The following is a 27,474-nucleotide window of genomic DNA, read 5'->3' as shown; positions in this document are numbered from 1 at the left end:
TTGCTCTCAAGCAATGGTTTCTTACGGCAAAGAGAAGAATCAAGTACGAGAGGGTATTCCGGCTCAAAGAGCCCATTTTAGGTAAAGTCCTCGATCTTGAATTCATACAGATCCATTTTAATAATGTGCTAGAAATGTTTCGGTATCAAAGGTTGTACAAGTTCATCAACTATGAGCCCAGGGGGATATACCCCATCCTTGTCAGGATATTTTATGCCAACCTTGGGCATAATGACCGGGGATGCTACTCCCGGGTCTTTGAGACTGATGTCTGATTCAACGATGGGTATTTGGCTAAGGCTCTCAATATCCATAGAGGAGATTTCAACTACCCTAACTCAGTCTTGAATTGGATCAATGAGAAAGATTTTACTGTGAGTACCTTTGTGAATTTGGTAATGACTAATCCTATAGTTCATCTCAATCACACCCTTAGCTATAGGTTGTTGTCTCTAGAAGCTAAAGTTGTGCACCCCCTGATCTCTTAAAATTTCTTACCGAAGTCTAGGTCTAGGGATGATATTTCATACTTAGACTGCTTTGTGATGTGGTGCTTGTTTTCAAGAAAGAAGTTGGACTTGCCGAGACTAATCCTGAAATGGATGTTCATGAATATGGTAGCCAAGAGGATCATTCTACCATACAGAGGAATCCTGACTAAGATTTTTTTTAGAGATAGAGTTACCAAAACTCTGTATGTTGTGTTGAAAAAGATCAAGAGCACAAAAACCTTCTCCTCCACTACCCTAAAATTGATGGGTTACGAGCTGACTAGCAACATGTGGTTGCTTACCATACCCGAGAGAGGACCAGCACCTTAGGAGAGGAGTAGCCCTATATTTCATCCAATGTAGAGATTATGGCAGCTATCACTGGTCTCACTGCATCTTTTGGTGAGTTTAGGACTTCTATCCAGAGCGAGATCAAGGAGCAGGCCTCCTCATCCCAGGAAAGGCATTCTGAGTTTTACGCCGAGTTCTCAGAGTTCCATTCTATGGTAAAGGTGAACTTACATATCCTCAGTGAGCGCCTGACGGAGATGAATGATGAGGATGATGGTGAGAAGCAGATGGACGTGAGCGGCAATCAAGAAAGGCCTGATGATGGAGAGGCTTGGAGGAGGTCGTGAGGATCAGCTCTTATCCGTCTTATCTTATATTTTACATACATACATCTGGGTCTGTAATAACTTTACAGTTTTTATTTTTGCTTTTTTCTTTACATTCTCACCACACTCACATATAAATACGTATATTTACTATTTTGTGGTGATTGATTTCAGTCTATATATGATGACTCGCATGCATGTTTTATTTTTAAATGTCTTTCATTATCACATTTGCCTGATTGATGCCTCCTACATGGCGGATGCAATTGATGTGTATTGTCTGTTGGTAGATATGTTAGGTTCTCACATGATCAAAACTAGATGATATAATGTTTTCTTGAATCCTTTTCATGCAGGTTAATATGGGAAATGTCCTATTTATAGATGGCATGCTGTTGGATTTTCATTTGACGTTTCCCCAAAATTTTCAAACTCGTGCTAAAGAATGTAAACTTATTTTGGATTTTAAATTACTTGCACTTAGCTCAAATTAACTTGAGATGTCTGTAGCTTGTGCATGTGTTTAAATGTTTTGTAACATGCAAGTATTCATAGGAAAAGCTGCGTTTTTAGAGGAAATGCTGCCAATTTTTAAAAATTCACTACACATATCCTATGTTTTATATATATATATATATATATATATATATATATATATATATATATATAAACTTAAACTTTTTAAAACATAGGTTGTGCTTCTATAGCCAATTGTATGCCCACAACACTTTTTGACCATTTCAAAAGGGGGGTTCCTTTTAAAGTTAAATTTGCATGAAATGAGCTTAAATAATATTCTTTTGTCATGCGGTGTATTCATAAGTCTTTAAAATACTTGCGTCATATGGTCAAGTGATTGCACAATTTAAAGGGGAGCCACTTCACTTAGAAAAATATGGCTCGGAAATATTAAATATTCAAATGTTATCTCACAAATATCACTGCTATACTCTATATCTTGTGAGATTGTCTTTCAGTCATTGTGTGTTCCTTGATCATATTATATCTTTGACTTGACTTCTTAAATTGAGTTATACTAAACTGTTTGAGTTGATGTATTGCTATATATTTTGTGTTGAACTCAAACTGCTCACTTAGGTACATGTATTTTTGGGAAAATGCTCTATTTCCAAATTGCATGCTGCCAAAATTTTCAAAAAATTTTCCCAACCATATCTTGTATTTAAATGATTCATACTCCATGTCTTGCCTATATACTTTTAATTTATTATCACCCTTTTTGCTGTTTCCAAAAGGGGGAGAAGAGGAAAAATTGGGTACTTTGGGTAAAATTGAGCTTTTAATTATCCTTATGCATATAGTCAGAGGGAGTCTTCCTTGGCTGTACCTATTTTTGCATAAAGTATTTGTCATCGTCAAAAAGGAGAAGATTGTTGACCTAATTGGTCATATCCCGTTTTGATAATGACAAATACACTTGGCACTGATGTTTTCCCTGAGCTTGCATGCAAGTTCACTCTACCCATGGAATTGAAAAGATCACTATCATGATGGCATACAATGACCTCAAGGAAGATTGAAGAATATTGTACTTTATTTGTATTTGTATTTTTATATTCTTCTTTCCAAACTATAACTCTATATGGTCTATAATAATTACATCATGCATGGTAGGACTGTATGCTCAAATTGGCCTTAGATGGACCTTAAGTTCCACACTTAATGCACAAGAGCCCACTATAGTTCACGTGTAATCAGGGGTAAAATTAAAATCAAGTAATGAACCTTAGGCTAAATTCATAAGGACTTCAGATGACCGAACCTGGCAAGTCAAATTGCCTTGGTTGACCAAACCATGGACTCGTCAAATAGTTGACCTAACTTTAGGCGACCGAACCAAAAAGGACTTCACCGTCCTCGATCAACCGTACTTGTTCCCTTACTTTTCCATCATCCTCGGGCACCTGAACTTATAGTTCATTTTCACCTCAGGCGACCGAACTTGATAGCTTAGTAGACTAAACTTTGATTTAGGCGACCGAACCTCAGATAGAATGGAAAATCGCCTTGGTCAGCAAACCGAACCCACTTTCAGGCACGTAAAATTCAAATTCAACTTTTCTGGTTGTGTCTGTTTGCGACCGAACCTATGGCTTGGTCGACGGAAACTCTCGGGTTGGCCAAATTTTTAGCACAGTTAATTAGGGTAAAATAATGTTAATTTCTTAAACTCATTTAAAACTTTTTTAATAATTCCATGTATGTCCCAAATGGTTATATTTTTAGTCTTCTTTATATATATGGGTTCATTTGCAAAAATTAAGGGTGATTAGCAATTTCAATTAGCAAAAATTCTCTAAATTTCCAACAGCATATTTTTTCTATACCAAGCCCATATACTCACTCTTTGCTACTCTATTGATAAATCCAACTTCCAATATTATTTTGAGTGTTTCTTGTGCTTAAACTCTCCTTATTTTAATTGCAATATTATTTTTGATTGAGAGTTTTAGCTAGGGTTTTCCCCCCGATTTAACTAAAAAATATTTGTGTGGGAAAACCCTCATAGCTAGTGAGTCTTTGCATCATTGTTGCAAGACTCATCAAGCTTGTGATTTTTGATTTGCAAAATATTTTTCATAAGCTTATTTATTTTTCAAATATCTCTTCAGCTATTATTCTGAGAAAATCATTTTTGAGATATTTTGAATACTTTTATTGGAACTTTTTGAAACTTGCTATGATTGATTTACAATAGTACTTAGTTTAAAAGATTGCTTGGAAATACACTCTAGGTCTTGATTATTCATTTACATTAGATTGAGTGTTTAGCACACGTTATTGGCACTGAGCATACTTACTATAATCTGTGTCTGCATAATTATCTGGACTTTATTGTGGTACAACTCTGCTTATGTAGAAGCACTTTATTTATGCATGAAAATTATACCGATTATTGCATTCCAAGCGTGGACCTAAAGAGGGACACTTGCTATTGTAAAAGTCCTAGACTGGCTTCGACCCGGTAAGGAAATCTAGGTGCACCATCTTTGTAAGATGTTGTAAACAGTGTCGATCCACCCGTGAAGTGAGCCTTTAGTGGAATCCTTGTGCTTGTGAGCCAAGGTGGGGACATAGGCAGGATTGGCCGAACCATAATATCATATTCGGTGACAAGTTTACATTTCCTGCATTATATTCTACGTTGTTCTTGATTTAATTTCCTTACTAAATATACTAAAAATTTTATTGGCACAGTATTGCATTTGATTGGGAAATACTGGAATTGCATTGTATGCTCTAAAAATTGTTTAATATATCATATTTGCAATTTCATATACTTTTAGATTGCCCCTAGGTTTTGTAATACTATGTCACGCCCTGAACCCGGAAATGGGACACAGGGATGAGAATGTAATCTAACCTATCCCTGTACCATACAAGCCATCCACAAATATAGTACAAAGGATAAGGGTCCAACCCCGTGGGGTTCCCAGGCATCCTAAATACATCCAAACACAACCATATACTGTGACGACCTGCTATTTATTCAACATTTTTTTTTCTTTTTTTTTTCTAAACATAATAAATGTTATCTGTCAGAAATACTGAAAATAACATCCCAGGCTCAAAGAGCACTGAGGAAATTCTGTCTGTCATACATATCTATGCAACGGTACAAAAAAACTGAGAACTTCTATAAACAATACAATATACTAGAAAATTATAGTGCTTTGCAATATATTTACAATACAAAATACCTAGTGACGTCACTACAATCTGAAAACTATCCCAAAAATATTGTTATCTCAAAAATACCTACCCTTCCCACAAGGAAAGCTCAAGTCAATCTCTACTCGCGAGCCTGATCTACTCACCTAACTGGATCTCCTAAAAAATGGTAAGTCACTAGGATGAAACAACGCTCAGTAAGTGGAAATATGCTATTTCTAGTGTGTGGCGGCTGAGTTAAATAGTTAAAACACTGAAATAATACTGTAATCTAAGAAAACTGATAAATTGTACAGAATATATCTATCTATCATGTAATCTTTAAAACATGATTGTGTATCTGAGTTTACTATCTGAAGGTACTACTAGTATAATAATACATAAGAACTTCTGCTATACCCTGGGATCTGTATATCATGATATATCCCCTCATGATAGGGTTGTGCGACCCGTAGGCTGGACTTACTCTGGTCGGCCCTCCAAGTAAGTCAATCTCTATCATCCACCACTCTGTAATGATCTATATAGATCCTGGCCCACTGCAATCACTCCAAGCTATCTCAAACCTCTGTCATCGTCTAACCGGCTACCTCAACCCAGCATGCTGGAGATACTGCAAATCTCTCTTAGCACGGTTAGATGGAATCCATATGCTATCTAAGTTATGTGGTTGCACATGTCTAAAACTAGCAACGGTACTGTGCTCTGCTATAATTGTATCTGTATGTAATTTCCACAGGGATCTAATATCATGTAATATTGTATACATATATACTCATCTTGCTGCTTTTAACATGATTTCAAAAACAACCATAACACTATGTTTTTTAGCTATATTATCTGAGATATCTGACTAAAATATATATATTTTCTATCTATATCATCTGTGTTTTCTGTCTGAACTATCTGTAATATCTGTATAAAATATCTGTATGCTCTGTATATAATATCTATGTACTCTGTATATAATATCTGTATATTTTGTATATCTGCTATAGCATCTAAATGCTATCACTGTATCATCTGTCTGTGTTATGGTCTAGAAATCATGTTTTTCTCTGAAAATACTATAAGTCTCATTCATTTCTAATATTTTGAAACATTTGAATATCTATATATATGAAATACTGTAAAATCCATACATTTAAGGTACTGTAACAAACTCATGCCACACATTTGAATAAACGTAGTCTCACGCTCAATTTCTGTAATTTCTACTATAAGATAATATTCATAATTCTCTGGAAAATAATATGATATACATGCCTAAAACACTCATTCATAATATTTTGTATACATATTAAAAATTGCTAGCATAGAATATTTCCCTTACCTTAACTCTAAAAAGCCCCTACTAAATTTTGGCCCTATACCCGTAAGGTTCCTAGCTCAACATCCTGAAAACAATATCCCCCAGAGCAAAATATCAATATTTCCTTACCTAGAACATTTCTCATAACAACAAGGAAGGCATAATCTAAATAAAATATCTTACCCTAGATTTGGGATGAATTTCAAATGAACTCTCCCCACGATCTGCTCCAGTAAACTTGCAGAGAACTTCACCGGGAGCATTGTGGTGGCCTCAGATCTTTAATCCGGTGAGAAATAGGGCCAATATCAAAGAAAGAAGGGGAGGGGGGGTCGCAGGAGAGAGAGAGAGAGAGAGAGAGAGAGAGAAAGAGAGAGAGAGAGAGAGAGAGAGAGAGAGAGAGAGAGAGAGAGAGAGAGAGAGGAGGGTTTTGCACAAAAATTTGATAAAAAAATCTGAGTTTCAGCTATTTATAGGGCGGGATTCATCGACGAGACACGTCACCTCGTCAAAGAGTCTTGTAGAAATTTCATCGACGAAGCTGCACCCTCATTGACGAGTTTCGGTCTGCTTTAAACCCTCTCTTGGTATCTTCTCGTCGACGAGGCGTGGCTTCGTCGATGAGGTCCCCTTATGCGCTCGTCGATGATTTCCCTGTGTTCGTCGACGAGGCCTGTGTAAGAATCCCGAGTTGTTACATTCTCCCTGAAATTAGGAATAGCTTCCCAAGAGGAGGGGTGAATTGGATTCTAAAATTTTCTTTTAATTCCTTTTAAATTACCTTAAACTTCTTTTATTTCTTTTAACCAATTCTTGACTTGTTTGTTTAATTCTTTAATCAATCAAGAACTTAGTTCTTTTATTGAATCAATAACACAATTAAACAACCAATCAATTAAATACAATCAAACATTCAATCTTCAACCACACTTTGAAAGTAAAAACAATCAAACAATTAATCACAATTTCCAAACCAATACACTCAATTTGATTGTCAGATATAAATTCACTTCAGCACAATAAGATTGATGTAAAATTCAAGATTTAGCACTTTTGGAATACAAACACTATCCAATCAATCTCAAGCTTTATACCATTCAATCACAATATATCTTTTGTTGTCAGCCCTGGATATGAAATTGTAAGCCCTGTAGTTGAATTATAATTTATACTTTGCTGATATAGATTTGCTTCTTCAATATGTTTTTCAACAACACATTCACACTCTTCTCAATATTCAGAACTCAACTAAACTCTCAGTTAATTTATCCTTAGGCTGTTAACCAAGTAATGTACTCCCGTATGGTTTCCGCAAGATATGGTGTAACCAACATACTTCCTTTCGGTTTCCGCAACCCAAATCAAAATTAAACTTTAAGTTTACTTGATTTCTATATTACGTAGTATATATGATTATTAAATAAACCATCCACGCAATTTAAATATGCTTGAAAATAAAGAGTAAGGGAAAGAGAGAGTGATACGAGGATTTTTACGAGGTTCAGCTTCAACATAGCCTACGTCCTTGCCTTTGTGAAAAACCACCAAAGGATTCACTAAACATGTTCCATTGACGGGTGGAACAAACCTTTACAACACTCCTTGGTTAAGGCTAGAGCGCGCCTTCTCCAAACGATATCCCCTCGTCCGGTCACTCCTTACATAGGCTAGAGTCTGCCTCTCTAAGTAATGTCCCCTTACTTAGCCAACGATCCAAACAACTCTTGGAATCATCAATCTACAAGAAATAATTCAAATATTTATGTACAAGAACTTGCTCACGCAAAGAGCTTATTAGTACAACAATTTAGAAACTAATATACTTTAAAGTAAATAACATTATGAAATTTAACTTGAAGCTCAATGAAGTATATCACCGATTAATTCTTTCAATGATTGAAATATTGAGAATTTTTAGTACAAGATTGGTGAAAGAAGATCAACAAAAACTCAGTTGAATTCGTGCACAATATGTGAGCTTGAGAGCAAGAGAGAGACTTGAGAGTTTGAGAGCAATTTGAGAGAGATGCTGAATTTTTGTTGAATTTTAATTCTTGGTATATGATTCAATAATCTTTGAGGCTTATTTATAGAATTTAAAAGGTAAGTAACTTGGTTCCCAGGTGTGTTGAAATATCCCCCAAGTTTCCATAAATTTTGAGTCACAAACAACCTCATTTAAAAATTTGACCGTTATGAGAAAAATCAAAACATCTGCGTGGCAGTCGCCTGCCCCAATTCTCCAGTCTCTTTCCATGTTATTTCTAAAGGAATAGTAGGGGTAGTAGCCTAGCAGTCGCCTACCAGAACTAAGGCAGTCGCTTGGCATGCACACATGGTGCTGTTAACTTCGAGTACCCTTCTATTTTTTTATCATAACTTTTTATGTATAACTCCAAATTTGATGATATTGGTGTCAAATGAAATATAAGAGAAAATCCTACAACTTTCATGTTGAACACTTTTTAAAATAAAGAGTTTTTTATATATAAAAATACACCTCAATGAAGATGTAGAAAAATTATTACCATTTTGAAAATCCTCTTTTTGGTACTTTTCATTCCAAAAATGATTCTAACATTTTTTAAACAGTTTTTGACCTTATAAAAATATTTTCCAAGTATGTTCAAAGGTATCTAGGTCCAAGACATTAACCTAAGAGTTTCATGTATTCATATTGAAATCATTTGAAGTACTTACATGAAATTTCCTAAACTCTTTCAAATTTTCAATCCTTGAATTCCTTGAGGTCTTTATACTTGCTTCATCTTTCTTTAAGCTTTCCATGTTGATCACTTAGGATTTTATTCTTGAAGATTTTTCTTTAATATCAATGCTCTCATGATCTTCAGGCTTTAAACTTTAAATCCATTTTTGAATCCATGCTTTAAGCTTCATATTGAATTCATTCTTTGAAGTACAAGCTTTCATCAATTCTTTAACGCTCTATCCTTGAGTCCTAAAAATATATCACTTAAACAAAACATGTTAAGTTCTACTTATTTGTTAGCATCAAAATAGGATATTAAGCCTTGTAAGGCCAATACTCCCCTCCTTATAAAATTTCGTCCTCAAAATTTACTATCTGAATCTCCATTTATCATCTCATAAAGGAAAAAAGGTCTACTTATTTTATTACTTACCCTCACTTATGGCGGAGGAATATCGTGGTTACATACTATGTTCTGGGAGATTACATATATAAAACTAATAACTACTTTTATCTATTTAATACATATACCTGCAAAAGAAATACTATCTAGATACTATACTTTACCTAATTACCTTTATACCTCTTGGAACAACTGCAGGTATCTCTGTCTGATCTGCTCCTCGAGTTCCCAAAAAGCTTCCTCTATAGCATAATTCTTCCACAAAACTTTTACTAACTAAATTTATTTTGTACGTAATTCTTGTGTCTTTCTGTCTAATATTTGTACTGGTGCTTCTTCATAAGCTAATGAATTTTTAAGCTCTATCTCTGCATAGCTAATGATGTAGGACGGGTCTGGGATGTATTTCCTTAACATAGCAACATGAACTACGTCGTGTATTCTAGATAAAACTGGCGGCAAAGCTAGCCTGTAGGCAACTGACCTTATTCTCTCTATTATCTCAAAAGGGCCAATATACCTAGGGCTCAACTTGCCCTTCTTCCCAAATCTCATAATCCCTCTCATAGGAGCTACTTTCAAAAATACCCAATCCCCCACTTTAAATTCTAACTCTCGGTGGCGAGTGTCTGCATAACTTTTCTGCCGACTCTGGGCGGTACTGATTCTTTCTTTAATTAGTTGGACCTTGTCACAAGCTTACTGAACGATCTTTGTAACCAAAACTCGCCTCTCTCCTATATCATCCCCAAAGAGAGGAGAACGACATCTCCTGCCATACAGTGCCTCATATGGAGCCATGTTGATACTAGACTGGTAGCTATTATTATAGGCAAATTCAACTAGTGGTAAAAACTGGGTCCAACTACCCTCAAAATCTAGTACGCATGCACAAAGCATATCTTCTAAGGTCTGAATTGTCCTCTCAGTCTGACCATCTATATGGGGAAGGAAAGTTGTACTAAATGCTAACTGTGTACCCATAGCCTCCTGAAAGCTTTTCTAAAATCGTAAAGTAAACCGAGGATCTCGGTCTGAAACTATGGATACTGGTACACCATGGACGCAAACTATCTCTTAAACATATATCTCTGCCAGTATGCCCATGGAATAGCCGACTTTAATGGGGATAAAATGGGCAGTCTTCGTCAAACAATTAACAACTACCCAAATTGCATTCAATCCCTGCCGCATTGGTGGTAACCCCGTAGAAAAATCCATAGAAATGTGGTCCCACTTCCACTCTCGAATAAAAAACGGCTGCAACTGTTCTTCTGGTCTCTGGTGCTCAGCTTTAACCTGCTGCCATGTCAAGTACTGCAGTACAAACTCGGCTATCTCTCTCTTCATTCCACTCCACCAAAAGTACTCTCGTAGATCCATGTACATTTTAGTACTGCCAGGATGGACTGTGTATAGTAATTTTTAAGCCTTCTCCAATATGATTCTCTTGATTTCAGTATCAGCGGGAACACATAACCTAGTACGAAACCGTAGGGCTCCATCATCTGATATGCTGAACTCCTCTCCCTGACCATCCCTTACTCTAGCCATCACCTCTGCCAACTCTGCATCATCTCTCTGAGCTGCTTTAATCTTCTCGTATAGGGTAGGTTGTATAACTAGGCTGGCAACAAAACCCTGAGGACTATCCTCTACCAACTCTATACTGAGTCTCTCCAAATCCATCAGAATCGAGTGCTGAATCTCCATGGCTGCTAGTGCTGGTCCCACTGATTTTTTGCTCAGTGCATCTGCTACTACATTCGCTTTTATTGGGTGGTAATTAATAGTACAATCATAATCTTTAATAAGATCTAACCACCTTCTTTGTCTCATATTCAATTCTCTCTGAGTGAAGAAATATTTTAGACTTTTGTGATCTGTAAAAATTTCGCATTTCCCACCATACAGATAATGCCTCTAGATTTTAAGAGTGTACACCACTGCAGCTAACTCCAAATCATGCACATGGTAATTCTTCTTATATTCTTTAAGCTGTCTAGAAGCATATGCAATATCCCTTTCGTGTTGCATCAATACGCACCCAAGCCCTTTCAGGGATGCATCACTATATATTACAAACCCATCCTCTCCTAATGGAATAGCCAACATTAGGGCTGTAACCAACCTTTGCTTCAAATCCTGGAAGTTCCGCTCACAGTCATCAATCCATTCAAACCTTACATTTTTTCTCATAAGTCGCATCAACAGGCCTGATAGAGTGGAAAATCCCTCTACGAAGCATCGGTAATAGTCTATCAATCCTAGAAAACTCTAAACCTCTTGAACTTTTCCAGGCCTCACCCAATTAACCACTGCCTCTATCTTGCTCAGATCAACAGATACACCCGCCTCAGAGATCACATGACCAAGAAACGAAACTTGTTTCAACCAGAATTCACATTTCTTGAACTTCGCATACAACTTTCTCTCTCTCAATGTCTGCAATACCAGCCTCAAATGATGCTCGTGCTCCTCAAAACTCCTCGAGTAGATCAGTATATCATCAATAAATGCAACTACAAACTGGTCTAAGTACTGATGGAACACTCGGTTCATTAAATCCATAAATACTGTTGGTGCATTAGTCAACCCAAATGGCATCACCAAGAATTCGTAATGCTTATATCTTGTACGAAATGCCGTTTTCGAGATGCCCTCTGCCCTCACTTTCACCTAATGGTAGCCCGACCGCAGGTCGATTTTAGAACAAACCTTGGTCCCTCAGAGCTGATCAAACAAATCGTCGATCCTGGGAAGAGGATATTTATTCTTAACTGTTAGTTTATTTATTTCTCTATAATTTATACACATCATCATGGTCTCATCTTTCTTTTTCACAAATAAGACTGGTGCTCCCCAAGGCGACACACTGGGCCTGATGAATCCTTTATTCAGTAATTCATGCAATTGATCCTTCAGTTCTTTTAATTCATCTCGGGCCATCCAATAAGGAGCTTTAGATACTGGCTGACCCCGATAGAAGATCCACAGTAAACTCAACTTCACGGTCTGGTGGCAAACCAGGTAATTCCTCTAGGAATACACCTGAGAAATATCTAACTATAGGGACATCAGGTTGTTTCAGTTCTTCTTTCGACGATTCCTTAATCTAAGCAAAAAATCCCTAGCAGCCTTCTTGGATCAATTTTCTCACCTGAATAGCTGACGCAAGCTATGGCGAAGAACGTACCCGCGAAACAAAAGAGTGGGTGGCACCTGTATCAAACAAAACAATAGCTATAAATGAGAAAGCAGTAAAGGTACCTGTAAGTACATCCCCAGCTGCATCGGCATCACCCGGTGTCAACGCGTACACTCTCGCCAGTGTCGTATTCCTCTACTGTCCTCCACGGGGCACCTGATAACCACCCCGGTATGGTTTGGGAGCTGGTGCCTGAGCTAGAAATCCCTGACACAACCAAGATCTATGCAGACGTCCTCACCCATCCTGCATTCACTTGGATGTCTGCGATGACATCTAAGACAGATAGGAGCAGCCCATCCACCATGAAAACCACCACGACCCATCATCTATCTCTGACCACTTCCATAGTGATCTCCTCTCCATGGCCCTCGGCTAGAGCTCGCCTGCAAATCCTAAGGCGCAGACCTCTTCCTCTGACCCTGAGCTGCAGTGCTCCTCTGTATATCACTCTCAATAACAACAGCTCTGTCCACCACCTTGAAAAACGTCTGAGCTCAAAAGCCGATAACTTGCTCAAATAAACTCTGCTTCAATCCCTCTTCAAACTTTCTGGCTTTCTTCTCTTCATCTGCTACTAAATGGGCGAAATGGTATAACTCAAGAAATCGTGTAGCATACTGTGTCACCATCATCAACCCCTGAGTCAGATGCAGAAACTCTGCTGCCTTTGTGCTCCAAACAATAGTAGAGAAATATTGCTCGAAGAACAAATCCTTGAATCGACTCCATGACACTGGCACTGGATCCGGCCTCTACTCCTCAATCATACGCGGTGATCTCCACTAGCTCTTTGCCTCTCCAGTCATTTTAAATATCGCAAATGCCACTTTCTGCTCGTCGGTACATGCCAATACTACTAAAATATCCTCGACATCCTAAACCCAATTCTCAGCCACAATCGTGTCAGGTCCTCTAGCAAAAGAAGGAGGTCTCATCTGCATAAACTACTCGATCATGCAGCCACGCTCTCCTCCACTCCTGGTCATCTTAGCTATCACCTGTTGAGTGACGCTGCACAATACGGCATCTATATCTCCACCTCCCATATAGAAGGGTCCTGGTCTGTCACCTCAGCATCTGTACCACTACTACCCTAATCCATCCTTGAAAACGCACAAAACACTATTTTAAAATCCTATACAGATCTACTTTACTCCATCCAACTAAAACCTCAAATTCACTATCAACTATTTCCCTTATTCCTACCCCAAAAATCCAATCCTGCGACCCAAACACACGACTCGTCAATAGTTTACCATGATTTTCTCGAAATTGTCACTCTAGGAAAAACACAGAACCCATCACGATAATCCTGTATTCAGACCACAGAACAAATCCTCAAATTCTTTTCTTATTTTCTGGTATTTTATCCACTACATTCTAGAGTCTATAGAACCTAGCAACCTAGGCTCTGATACTAAACTGTGACGACCTGCTATTTATTAAACATTTTTTTCTTTTTTTTTTCTAAACATGATAAATGTCGTCTGTCTGAAATACTGAAAATAACATCCCAGACTCAAATAGCACTGAGGAAACTCTGTCTGTCATACATATCTATGCAGCGGTACATAAAAACTGAGAACTTCTATAAACAATATAATATACCAGAAAACTATACTGCTCTGCAATATATTTACAATACAAAATACCCAGTGACGTCACTACAATATGAAAACTATCCCAAAAATACTGTTATCTCAAAAATACCTACCCTTCACATATGGGTAGCTCAAGTCAATCTCTACTCGCGAGCATGATCTGCTCGCCTAGCTTGATCTCGTGAAAAATGGTAAGTCACTAGGATGAGACAATGCTCAATAAGTGGAAATATGCTATTAGTAGTGTGTGGCGGCTGAGTTAAATAGTTAAAATACTGAAATAATACTATAATCTGAGAAAACTGATAAACTATACAAAATATATCTATTTATCATGTAATCTTTAAAACATGATTGTGTATCTGAGTTTACTATCTCAAGGTACTGCTAGTATAATAAAATAAATTGTTGCTATGTTATATATCTGTACATAGGAACTTCTGTTATATCCTGAGATCTATATATCATGATATATTCCTTCATGATAGGGTTGTGCGGCCCATAGACTGTACTTACTCTGGTCAGCTCTCCAGGTAAGTCAATCTCTATCATCCACCACTCTATAATGATCTATGTAGATCCTAGACCACTTTAATCACTCTCAGCTATCTCAAACCTCTGTCATCGTCTAATTGGCTACCTCAACCTAGCATGCTGGGGAGACTGCAAATCTCTCCTAGCACGGTTAGACGGAATCCACATGCTATATGAGTCATGTGGTTGCACGTGTCTAAAACTAGCAATGGTACCATGCTCTACTGTAATTGTATCTGTCTGTAATTTCCACAGAGATCTAATATCGTGTAATACTATATACATATATATAAAAATATACTCATCTTGCTGCTTTTAACGTGATTTTAAAAACAACCATAACGCTATGTTTCTGAGCTATATTATCTGAGATATCTGACTGAAATATATATATTTTCTATCTATATCATATGTGCTTTCTGTCTGAACTATCTGCAATATTTGTATAAAATATCTGTATGCTCAGTCTATAATATTTGTATGCTCTATATATAATATTTGTATGCTCTGTATATAATATTTGTGTGCTCTATATATAATATCTGTATATTCTGTATATATGTTGTAGCATTTTGATTCTATCACTGTGTCATCTGTCTGAGTGTTATGGTCTAGAAATCATGTTTTTCTCTGAAAATACTGTAAGTCTCATTCATTTTTAATATTCTAAAACATCTGAATATCTGTATATATGAAATACTGTAAAATCTATATATGTAGGGTACTGTAATAAACGCATGCCACACATTTGAATAAACGTAGTCTCATGCTCAATTTCTGTAATTTCTACTATAATATAATATTCATGATTCTCTCGAAAGTAATCTCATATACATTCTTGAAACACTCATTCATAATATTTTGTATACATATTAAAAATTGCTAGCATAGCATATTTCCCTTACCTTAACTCTTAAAAGCCCCTACTAAATTCTAGCTCTATACTCGCAGGGTTCCTAACTTAACATCCTGAAAACAATATCCCCCAGAACAAAATATCAGTATTTCCTTACCTACAACATTTCTCATAACTACAAGGAAGGCATAATCTGAATAAAATATCATACCCTGGTTTTAGAATAAATTTCAAATCAACTCTCCCCACAATCTGCTCTGGCAGACTTGTAGAGAACTTCGCCGTGAGCATCATGGTGGCCTCAGATCTTCAATCTGGTGAGAAATGGGGCCAAGATCGAAGAGAGAAGGGAAGGGGGGTCGTAGTAGAGGGAGAGAGAGAGAGAGAGAGAGAGAGAGAGGAGGGTTTTGCATTGAAATTTGATAAAAAAATCTGAGTTTCAGCTATTTATAGGGCGGGATTTGTCTACGAGACATGTCACCTCGTCGACAAGTCTTGTAGAAAGTTCATTAACAAACCTGCACCCTCGTCGACGAATTTCAGTCCGCTTTAAACCCTCTCTCGGTATCTTTTCATCAAAAAAAGGTCATTCTATACATACATATATATATATATATATATATGCAGTACCATACCAGAGTCGATACAAGATCAGAAACAGGCTCTATCATGCAATGTACAACTAGGTGCCCAACACATCCCAAAATGGCAACCCACCAAAACACAGTCCTATCACTTACCCAAGCGCTAACCACAGTACACCGGCCACTACGCTCCCTACACTAGAACACTAGTTCTGGATACTCGAAGGACCAGTAAAAATGTATGTACAGTGGGGGTGAGACACCTCTCAGTAAGGAAGAATACGAGTTATATCGGTGTGTGGCATTTGAGTGTTATCATGATGCAACATACACGCAGTTAAATGCAGTTCCACTACTAATTTCACAACCGTGCATACACACACATACACATATGATCAGCAACCCCGGCGTCATCAAACCCTTCGACCCGAAGTGGGCTCGTGACATACGGCATTGGCCCGTAGCCAACCCGCATAACACGACACCACCTGCACATAGCTAGTCCCCGACTCCCATGGCATCGTACTGGCGCTAATTGGTGGATCCACACCCTTCGGCCTAATCTACCTATATAGGCTCACGCCCTCGGATATAAAGTTGGACACTTTGCCAATCTATGGCCAGTGATTTCATATGCCCTCGGATATAGAGCCGGACACTCTTAGTACCTGGAACAATTCGAAACGGCGTTCCTACTAGCATTTCAACGAATCACACACACATGCATGCTCATATAACTAAACAAACCACACCCATTTGGTAATCTAAAATCATGGTTTTCCAAACAAATACAGTTTAAACAAGTCAAGGCACAACCATCCATATAACACAGTACAAATCAACATATACATTCGATTTTCAACAAAACCAGGGATGCAGCCCGTCGCCCCCTTTTTCTCAAAACTATAATCATGAAAAAACCCATAATTTTCCTCGTTAGATCCCCCCAAATGAGTAGCCAAAACACACACAAGACCGTGAACCATAGTTCTACCGAGTTCGATTTCAAAAATAACCCATATAAACACAAATCCCCTTACCTTTCCCCCAAATAGCAAATCCTGAACTCTAAGACCCCTAAATAGCGAACCGATTTCCAAAACCTACAATCAACGGTACAAAAGATACTCACAACATTATTCTCTACTAAACTACCGGATCAGAATTAATAATCGATCCCTACCTCGATTTTAAGCCGAAACCCGAAAATCTCCAAAATGGGATTCCAATCCATTGAACTTGTAGAGTATCCTTCCATGATCCTCGTGGTAACTTTAGATTAGCGATTCTCGCGACGAACGATGAAGAAATCTACAGAGATAGAGAGTAGGGAGAGTTCTAGAGAGAGAGAGAGAGAGAGAGAAGAAATTTGAGTTTTCTTAGCTTGGAAGTAAAGAGACTTCTATTTATAGCCCTTTGACTCGGGCGTCTTCGTCGATGAAATGGTGTACTCGTCGACGAGGTTATATAGCTAGCTCATCGACGACGAATCTTGATATCTCTGGTTTTCTGAAACCCCTCAGCTCCTCCTCGTTGACAAGCCTCTGAACTTCGTCAACGAGAGATACAAGGCCTTCGTCGACGAACTCTAACTTTATTGACGAAGCCTGTTCAAATTCAAATTTTTTCCCTCTCTTATTTATTTAAACCTACCAATCACGGTTCGGGTTCTTACGTACTGCTTCTAGATTAGTTGAACCTAGGAAAAAAAAAATTAATATCCAATTCACCCCCCCTCTTGGTATTGCACCAAAGTCAACATCAAGCTTGTTTGAAAAGTGTTTCACAAAGCACAAGAACAAGCCTTTAAATACTTGCAACAATAATGCAAGATTCTCAAGATTTAAAGAGTATTCCCACTAAAGACTTATGAATTAAATCACAAGGAACTCTCAAGCTCACTCTCAAAAAATCAACATCAAAAAATACAATGATAGTGTGAGCTAATATTAACAATCTCAATAATACTCTTACCAAAGGATTTTAGCAAGTAAGATAAGTAAGAGATGAATTTTTCGCCTGTATATGAAAAAATAAGGGTTTTGAATTTCAAAGAATTTTGGCTAATGACATTTGCTAATCCCTTATTAATCTTTCCAAATGAACTGTTATATATACACATTCATAGAAATATAACTGTTGGGGAACATAGGAGTATTTTTAGAAAAGATTAATGAAGGTTAGATAAAATTAACCTTGTTTTATTGTAGTTAAAACTGTTCAACCCGAGTGGTTTCGGTCGACTATATTTTAAGTTTGGTTGACCCAATTGATAATTTTGGTAGACTAAGGCATTTTTGAATTGAAGGTTCGATCGACTAAATCAAGGTGATTTTCGAACCCTTCGAGGTTTGGTCGGCTATATCTGAGTTCGGTTTACTACTTCAAGGTTCGGTCGAATCAATAAAAAATGAAATGGAAGTTCAATCGACTAAGTTGTTGGGGATCACACGCGTGCGAGTTTGGTCATTTTAGAAATATACATTAAAAAAAGATTCGGCCAACCAAGTGAAGTCAAAATGTTGACTTCCACTCAGTTTGGTCGACTGAGGCATTTTACACTATTAGGATTCAGTCAACCAAATTAGTCCACAACTTATTTTTGGCCTATATAAAGACCTAAGTTAAATCCCTATAAAAGTGAGTTATAAGCCTATTTACATAAGGGACTCCTATAGCCATTTTATGATCTTTTTTACCTAACCCAAAAAATCCAGTTTCAGTCGACCATCCCTAAGGTCTTGTGGTTCCCTATGGTCTGTCTATGCTCATTACTGAGCTTTCATTCATACCATGCATGCCATGCATTATTGCAAACCAAATACAAAATAAAATGCATTACAATAAGAATAAATGTATTTTTGTCATTTTTCTCTTCCATCTTCCATGGAGTGCGCCAGGAGAATGTGTTTGAAGTCTTTTATGGCCTCCATCAATCCTCTCTCATGTGTGTGTTCGGAATTCGCAACCTATTCAATTACTAGGCAAACACGTTATTTACAAGTGATTTGTCAACATCAAAATAGGGATCGGACTTAAAAGGTCAACAAGATCTGTACGTACGATTTGCCTACCCTGTCCCGGAATGTACCTCAGTGGGGTCCCTTAGAGTGTCCTTCAGGAGGGGTCTCCCAACATAGCCTACAATAGTAGTACTGTACCCAGGCCAAATCGAATTTTCCCTACCACACTTTCATACTAGTGTGGTTGCACTCCCTCCTGGTTATAGGTATGGTACCGTGCTCACATTACATATATCCCTCAGGGTTCTTAAACCATATAATACAATTTACGTAATAAAAATTGCAACAAAATCTCATTTCAATATATCAGTATAAAACATGTCATATTATATCTCGACATTGAGTCGTTGTTTCATAACCCGACCTACAACCGTTATTTCATAACTCAGAATACAACCTTCGTTTCATTATGTCATAACCGGCATATAACTGCCATATCATTATATCATAATTGTATAAATATGTCATAACATATACTCATAAAATCGTTTGATTAAATTATCATATTTAATCATACCATAATACTCGTTCTCATGCCACACCATCTTCACTAATAAATTATAATACCATAATCGACCCGAGGAAACATATAATTTGTTGAAAACAAGGGTATGATCATCTTTAGGGTTTAAGTTAACTCAAACTATATGTTTTACAAGAATAAGGAGATGATAAACCCACTCACTTTAGTTTTCCCCAAATAAGTATAATACTTAAAACTATAATTCTCATAAGACCGATTCATTCAGAAAATCACATATACCATTCTTATACATCAGTTTAATCGGTTCATATTTCAAAAAGAGCTGACATAATCCAATCCCCTTATCTATTCCTAGAAAATCTACCTAAAACCTTTAGAATTTGAAACCCTAACCGTTTAAATCTGCTGAAGATCGACATCCTACGAGCTGGAAGGAAGGAGAAAGGATCAAAGAACACAAGAAAGCATAAGAGAGCCTTAGAGAGAGAAAACCTCAAAACCTTAGGAGAGAGAAAGAGAGAGAAATTATTTTTCTAAACAAAAATGAGCTCATTTCTATTTATAGGCAAGTTGGCATGCTCAAAACCATCGACCATTTTCCTAAAATCGTTGACCGTTTGGCCATTTACCAAACTAAATTCTTCTTCAGAACCCTCTCAGTAGTTATAACCATTGACGATTTTCCTGAGCTTCTAAAACTGTCGATGATTTGGTCTTGTGCCAAACCGATTTCCTCTTCTTCTTTTTTTCCTTCTCTTTTCTTTTCCTTTTTCCTTTTATTTTCTTGGTTCAAGTTCCTACATAAAAATTTTGTCCCCATCCCAAGTTTATTAATTACCCTCACTTATGGCGAAGGAATACCGTGGTTACATACAATGCTTCTGTGAAATTACAATAATTATTCAAAACTCTCCCAAAGACCATCGATATCCTAAAACCAAAAATAAACAAATAACTAAAAAAACTTATACACAAAACCAAATACCTACCTATACTATTATACTTATCTGAACCGTTCTACCCACTTGCCTAGTGTTGGTTCTCGCTGAATAGTTGCGGATACTTCTGATGTATTTCCTCTTCTAACTCTCATGAAACTTCCTCCACTGCATGATTACACCAAAGCACTTTCACTAGCGGTATCTTCCTAGTACACAGTTCCTGTTCCTTACGGTCCAAAATCTGAACTGACACTTTTTCATAGGATAAGGTATCACGGATTTTCAAGAATTCATGACTAATCACATGCAAGGGATCTAGGACGTACTTCCTCAACATCGACACATGGAAGACATCATGCATCCTAGACAATGCTGGGGGTATTTCTATTTTGTAAGCTACTGGACCAACCCTATTTAGAATCTCGAATGGTCCGATGTATCTATGGCTTAATTTACTCTTCTTTCCAAATCTCATAACACCTTTCATCGAAGCAATCCTCGGGAATATCTTATCCCCTGCAAACTCCAAGTCTTATTGATGTGTATCAGCAGAGCTATTTTGTCGACTCTGAGTTGTTTTAATTCGATCCCTAATGAGGTTGATCTTCTCATAAGTCTGTTGAATGATCTCTGTCCCCAAAATCCACCATTCACCAGCCTCATCCCTGTATATGGGAGATCGACACCTTCAACTGTACAATGCCTCATATGGTCCCATCTTGATACTAGCTTGATAGCTATTATTATAGGTGAACTCCACTACCTATAAATACTGAAAGCCAACCACCTCTGAAATCTAGCACACACGCCCTCAACGTATCCTATAATATCTGAATCGTCATTTCTTTCTATCCATTTGTTTGAGGGTGCAACGCTATACTAAAAGTAAGTTGAGTTCCCAAAGCCCTCTGTAGACTTTTCCAAAAATTGGAGGTGAACCGGGGGTCCTTATCTGAAACAATGGACACTAGTATACCGTGCAGTCTCACTATCTCCTGAACATATAACTCTGTAAATTGGTTCATGGAGTAGTTGATTCTAATAGGAACAAAATGAGCAACCTTCGTCAGACGGTCAACAACCACCCAGATAGTGTTCTACCCATGAGGTTCTAATGGTAATCCAATGATGAATTCCATGGAAATGTGCTCCCACTTCCACTCAACAATGGGAAGTGGTTGCCACAATCGTACTAGCCTCTAATGCTCGGCCTTCACCTGCTGACATGTCACGTACTATTCTACAAATCAAGCAATCTTCCTTTTCATGTTATTCCACCAGAAAAATTCTTGCAAATCCTTATACATCTTAGCACTCCTTGGATGCACTTTATAGAGAGAGCGATGTGCCTCCTCTAGAATGATTCATTTAATCTCCACGTCATTTGGTACACATATCCTGGTGTGATATTTGAACACCCTGTCGTCTAAGACATTGAAATATACCTTCAACCCACTTTGTACTTCTTAACCTTATAGGTCATATCCCATTTTGATAATGACAAATATCTGTGTATCTAATCTATGCCCTGATTTTGCGTGTAGGATCAGTCTTGCATGATTGGACAAAGTCTTATATCATATGGTGGCGCATGGTGACTCAAGAAAAATAAAGACAAAATTTTTTACATCTGTATTTTATATTTTTAATTATTCGGTCATGTAATAATAATCAAAGGTCTATAATAATTAATGCATGGCATGCATGGTATGAACTATAAGCTCAATGATCTTAGATCGACCCTATGTCCCTATACATCTCTCATGCAAATCCCCTCTATCTTTCAAATCGTACCATGTGTATAAGGGGTAAACTCTAGCAAGAATCTGAACCTAAAATAAAATTTGAAAAGGGTTTCGGTCGACCGAATCCTGTTGTTTATATTCAGCTCAGTCAATTGAACCACTTAGGGGTCAATAGTTTGACCAAGGTCAGTCGATCAAATTGTTTTGAATGCATCTTCCACAGTCGACCGAACTGGCTTGTGTTTGACACCCAATTGTTCAGCCGACCAAACCTCTAGTTCATTTTTGATTGAGTCAAAAGAATCATATGAATAGTAGACCGAACTTAAAATATAGTTGACCAAACCTCGAATGCTTTCAAAATCGCCTTAATTCAGTCAACTATATCTTTGGTTCAAAAGTGCCTCGATCAACCAAACTTAGCAATAGGGTACCTAGTTCCTAGGCCCAACGATCACACTATTATTGGAACCAAATGGGTTTATAGAAACAAAAAAGATGAAAATGGTGTAATGACTAGAAACTAAGCTAGGCTAGTAGCCCAAGGATATAATCATAAGGAAGGAATAGGTTTTGAGGAAACCTATACTCCCATGGCTAGGATGGAAGCCATTCGCATGCTACTTGCATATGCTGCTTTTAAGGATTTTAGATTGTATTAAATGGATATCAAAAGAGCCTTTTTGAATGGTTGCATAAATGAAAAATCCTATGTAGAACAACCACCAAGATTTGAAAATTATAAATATCCTAATCATGTATATCAGTTTTCTAAAGTCTTGTATTGATTGAAACAAACTCCTAGAGCTTGTTATGAGAGGTTTAGTGGTTTTCATCTAGAAAATGGATTTACTAAAGGAAAAATTGATACTACACTTTTCATTAAATCTTAATATGATCATATGCTCCTTGTACAAATATATGTTGATGATATTATCTTTGGAGCAACAAATGATGAATTGTGTAATGAGTTTACCAAATGCGTGCAAAAAGAATTTGAAATTAGCATGATGGGTGAATTGAGCTTCTTTCTAGGACTTCAAATCAAGCAACCCAAACATGGGACTTTCATATGTCAATCAAAATATGTTAGGGATTTGCTCAAGAAATTTAATATGGAAGACGATAAAATTTTAGGAACTCCTATAAGCTCTTCCACTAAACTTGACAAAGATGAGCAAGGCATCTCTGTTGATGTCAAACTTTATCGTGGCATGATTGGTAGTCTCGTGTATCTTACTGCTAGTAGGCCTGACATTATGTTTAGTATTTGTATGTGTGCTAGATGTTAGGCTGCACCTAAGGAGTCTCACTTGTTAGCAGTTAAGAGGATACTTAGGCACCTTGTTGGGACTATTGAGTTAGGTTTGTGGTACCCTAAGCCTACATCATTTGAGATTGTTAGTTACACTAATGTTGACTTTGCCGATAGTAAAGTAGATTGAAAAAGCGCTAGTGGCAGTTGTCATTACATTGGACAATCAATGGTTTCTTGGTTCTCCAAGAAACATAACTCTGTTACCTTATCCACAGCCAAAGCTGAATATATTGCGGCTGAAAGTTGTTTTAATCAAATGCTTTATATGAAGCAACAACTTATGGACTCTGGGTTGCACTATGACACGGTTCTAATCAAATGTGATAACACTAGTACGATCAATATATTAAAAAATCACATCTCACATTCACAAACCAAACACATTGAAATTATACATCATTTTATTCATGATCATGTGCAAAAGGGAGATGTGGCACTCGAGTTCGTGTTCACTAATGAACAGTGAACTGACATTCTCACAAAACCTCTTCAGGAGGATAGATTTATATAGATTAGATTTGAGTTAGGTCTAATGCATAGTAGAGATGCCATCTAGAAATATGATAGAGTGCACAAACTAAGGGGGAGCTATTTAACTTAAAAAACTATGGATCTAAAAATTTAAGCCTATCATTGCAATATTTCATACTTTGTGAGATTATTTATGTTATTCATTATGCATTGCATAACTAATCTATCTCTTGGATGTCGGTAATTACACTTATGTTGAATGTTTTGATCCATACTAGACTGTTTGAGTTGATTGATGTGGATTATTGGAAAATTGAACTCAATCAGGTCTTTGATATACATTTTTTTTTTTTTCGAGAAATGCTCCACTTTCAAATGGTATGCTGCCAAAATTTCTAAAAATTCTTTTCCCAAAACTATATCTTGCATGACTATTATCCATTACTTGCCTATAAGATCTTATCTTTTCTACCTTGGCCCTTTTGCTGATGCCAAAAGGGGAGAATTAGGCAAAACTGGGTAAACATTTTGATTACATGTCTTCCTTTCCTTATATGCATGAGCTTTAAAACTCCTTTATGCATATTCTCAGGGGGAGCCTTTCATGGATATACCCACTTTTACATGAAGTATCTGTCATCATCAAAAAGGGAGAGAATGTTGACCTTAGAGATCATATCCCATTTTGATAATGAAAAATATATGTGTATCTAATCTATGCCCTGAGTTTGCGTGCAGAATTAGTCTTGCATGCTTGGACAAAATCTTATATCATATGGTGCCGCATGGTGACTCAAGGAAAATGAAGACAAAATTGTTTACATCTAAATTTTATATTTTTAATCATTCAGGTTTATAATAATAATCAAAGGTTTGTAATAATTAATGCATGGCATGCATAGTAGTAACTATAAGCTCAATGACCTTAGATCGACCCTAGGTTCCTAGACATCTCTTGCACAAATCTCCTATATCTTACAAATCATACCATGTGTATCAAGGGTAAACTCTAGCAAGAATCTGGACATAAAATAAAATTTGAAAAGGTTTTTGGTCAATCGAACCCAACTGTGTATATTCAACTCAGTCGACCAAACCACTCAGGGGTCAATAGTTTGACCAAGGTTCAGTTGATCGAACGATTTTGAACACATCTTCCACAGTCGACCAAACCAGCTCGTGTCTGACACCCAACTGTTCAGCCTACCAAACCTCTAGTTCATTTTTTATTGAGTCAACTGAATCATATGAATATCAGACCGAACTTAAAATATAGTCGACCGAACCTCGAACGCTTTCAAAATTGCCTTAATTCAGTCGACTATATCTTTAGTTTAAAAGTGCCTTGGTCAACCGAACTTGGTAATTGGGTCGACCGAACTTAAAATATAGTCAATCAAAACTCTCAGTTTGCCATAATTTTTAACCGTGGTAACTGAAGTTAATTAAGGGTAAATTGGATTAAAAGCTTATTAAACAAATTTAATAATTCCCTCTATGTCCCAACGGTCATTTTTTTTTTATAAGGTCTTTATATATATATATACCCTAATTTGCAAAGATTAAGGATTGATTAGCACTTTGATTAAAAAAAAAAATTTCTCTAGATTTCTTTGAGCTACACATTCCTATACAAGCCTATATTCCTCACCTTTTACTCATTCCATTGCAAAATCATACTGAGTGAGAGTACCTTGAGATTACCTACATTTCTATTGAAATCTTATACTCTCTTGTTTGTGATTGTTTGTTGATTTTTAAAGAGAGTTAAGCTCAAAAGTTTTCCCTATTAATTTAATCCATAAATTTATTTTGTGGGGAAACTTTTATTAGCTTGTGAGTCTTTGCATTTTTATTACAAGACCCCTGAGATTGTCTTGTGTTTTCTTTGAAGAAAATATTTTTAGACAAGCTTGTATTCTAAATATCTCTCATGCTTGATTTTCTGGAAATCTTTTTAAGATATTCCATTATACCTTTGAAATCTTTGAAACCCTATTTGTGGTTGATATATTTATATATATTGTTTCAATGATATTATCATAGCATTGCCACACTGACATTATCTTGAGGGTTGTAATATTGTCTTCACTGAGCTTATAGATCTTATCATTATGAAGTGCATTGGTTATACTAGCACAAATCTGCTTATTGGAGAAACATGTATTTTTGTACACGAAAGTTGTATTGATTATTTGTTGTATTCCAGGAGTGGCCTGAAGGGGTGATAATCTAGCCCAGGTGGATTGTATGTAAAGGTTGGGGTCAGCCATAGTAACTTGACCTAGTTATATCTGGTGCCGCTCCACCCGTTAAGTGAGCCATAGTGGAATCCTCGGGCTTGCGAGCCGAGGCAGGGACGTAGGCACATTTTCCGAACCTCGATAACATATCTGGTGTTATCTCTACTTTACTTGCTTTACTATACTATGCATGCTTGGTTGATTTCCTTGTGGAAATTTAACTCAGCCGTATTTATTAGTTTATTTTATATATGCTCTAGATTGACCCTAGGTTTGTGAAATACTGCTGCTAGTTATTTGACATAGGAGGGAAAAACTTTAAAAATCCAATTCACCCTCCCTCCTCTTGGGATTACTGTAAAGTCAACAATACTTCATCCATGATCTTCACCAGTTCTACATCTCTTATATGAGCTTCCCAGATCCTTTCTAGTAAAGTCTGCTGAATTACAAGGCTAGCAATGAATGCTTGGTGATTTCCTTCCACTATCTCGACACCAAGCCGTTCTAGGTCTATCCTGATCAGATGTTGAACTATTAGCGCTGATACAGATGCTTTCACTAACTTTCGACTTAGCACATCAACTACCACATTACCTTTTCCTTGGAGGTAACTGATGGTACAATCATATTCCTTTATTAGCTCTAGTCACCTTCTCTGTCTCATATTTAGTTCTTTTTGCATGAAGAATTATTTCAAGCTCTTGTGGTATGTAAAGATCTTGCATCTTTCACCATACAAGTAGTGCCTCCAGATTTTTAGTGCATACACTACTACTGCCAATTCTATGTCATGCATGGGATAATTCTGTTTGTATTCCTTGATCTATCGAGAAGTGTATGCAATGACCTTTCCTGGTGCATCAGAACACACCCCAGTCCTTTTTTAGATGCGTCACCTTATTTATCTCTTGGTAGTCGATGCATATCCTCATCGACCCATATTTCTTTTGCACAAATAGCATTGGTGCTCCCTAGGGTGACACGAATCTGAAAGGCATAACCAAAAATTCATAGTGGTTATACTTGGTTCGGAATGTAGTCTTTGGTACATCCTTTGATTTAACCCTCACCTGATGGTACCCCAATCGAAGATCGATCTTGGAGAAGACCTGTGTGCCCTAAAGCTGGTCAAATAGATCGTCAATTTGGGGTAACAGGTACTTGTTCTTTATCAACACCTTATTTATCTCTCGATAGTCGATGCACATCCTCATTGACCCATTTTTCTTTTTCA

Source organism: Malania oleifera, chromosome 8, assembly GCF_029873635.1.
Source record: "Malania oleifera isolate guangnan ecotype guangnan chromosome 8, ASM2987363v1, whole genome shotgun sequence".
Taxonomy (NCBI): Eukaryota; Viridiplantae; Streptophyta; class Magnoliopsida; order Santalales; family Ximeniaceae; genus Malania; species Malania oleifera.
Note: the sequence above shows the minus strand (reverse complement) of the source record.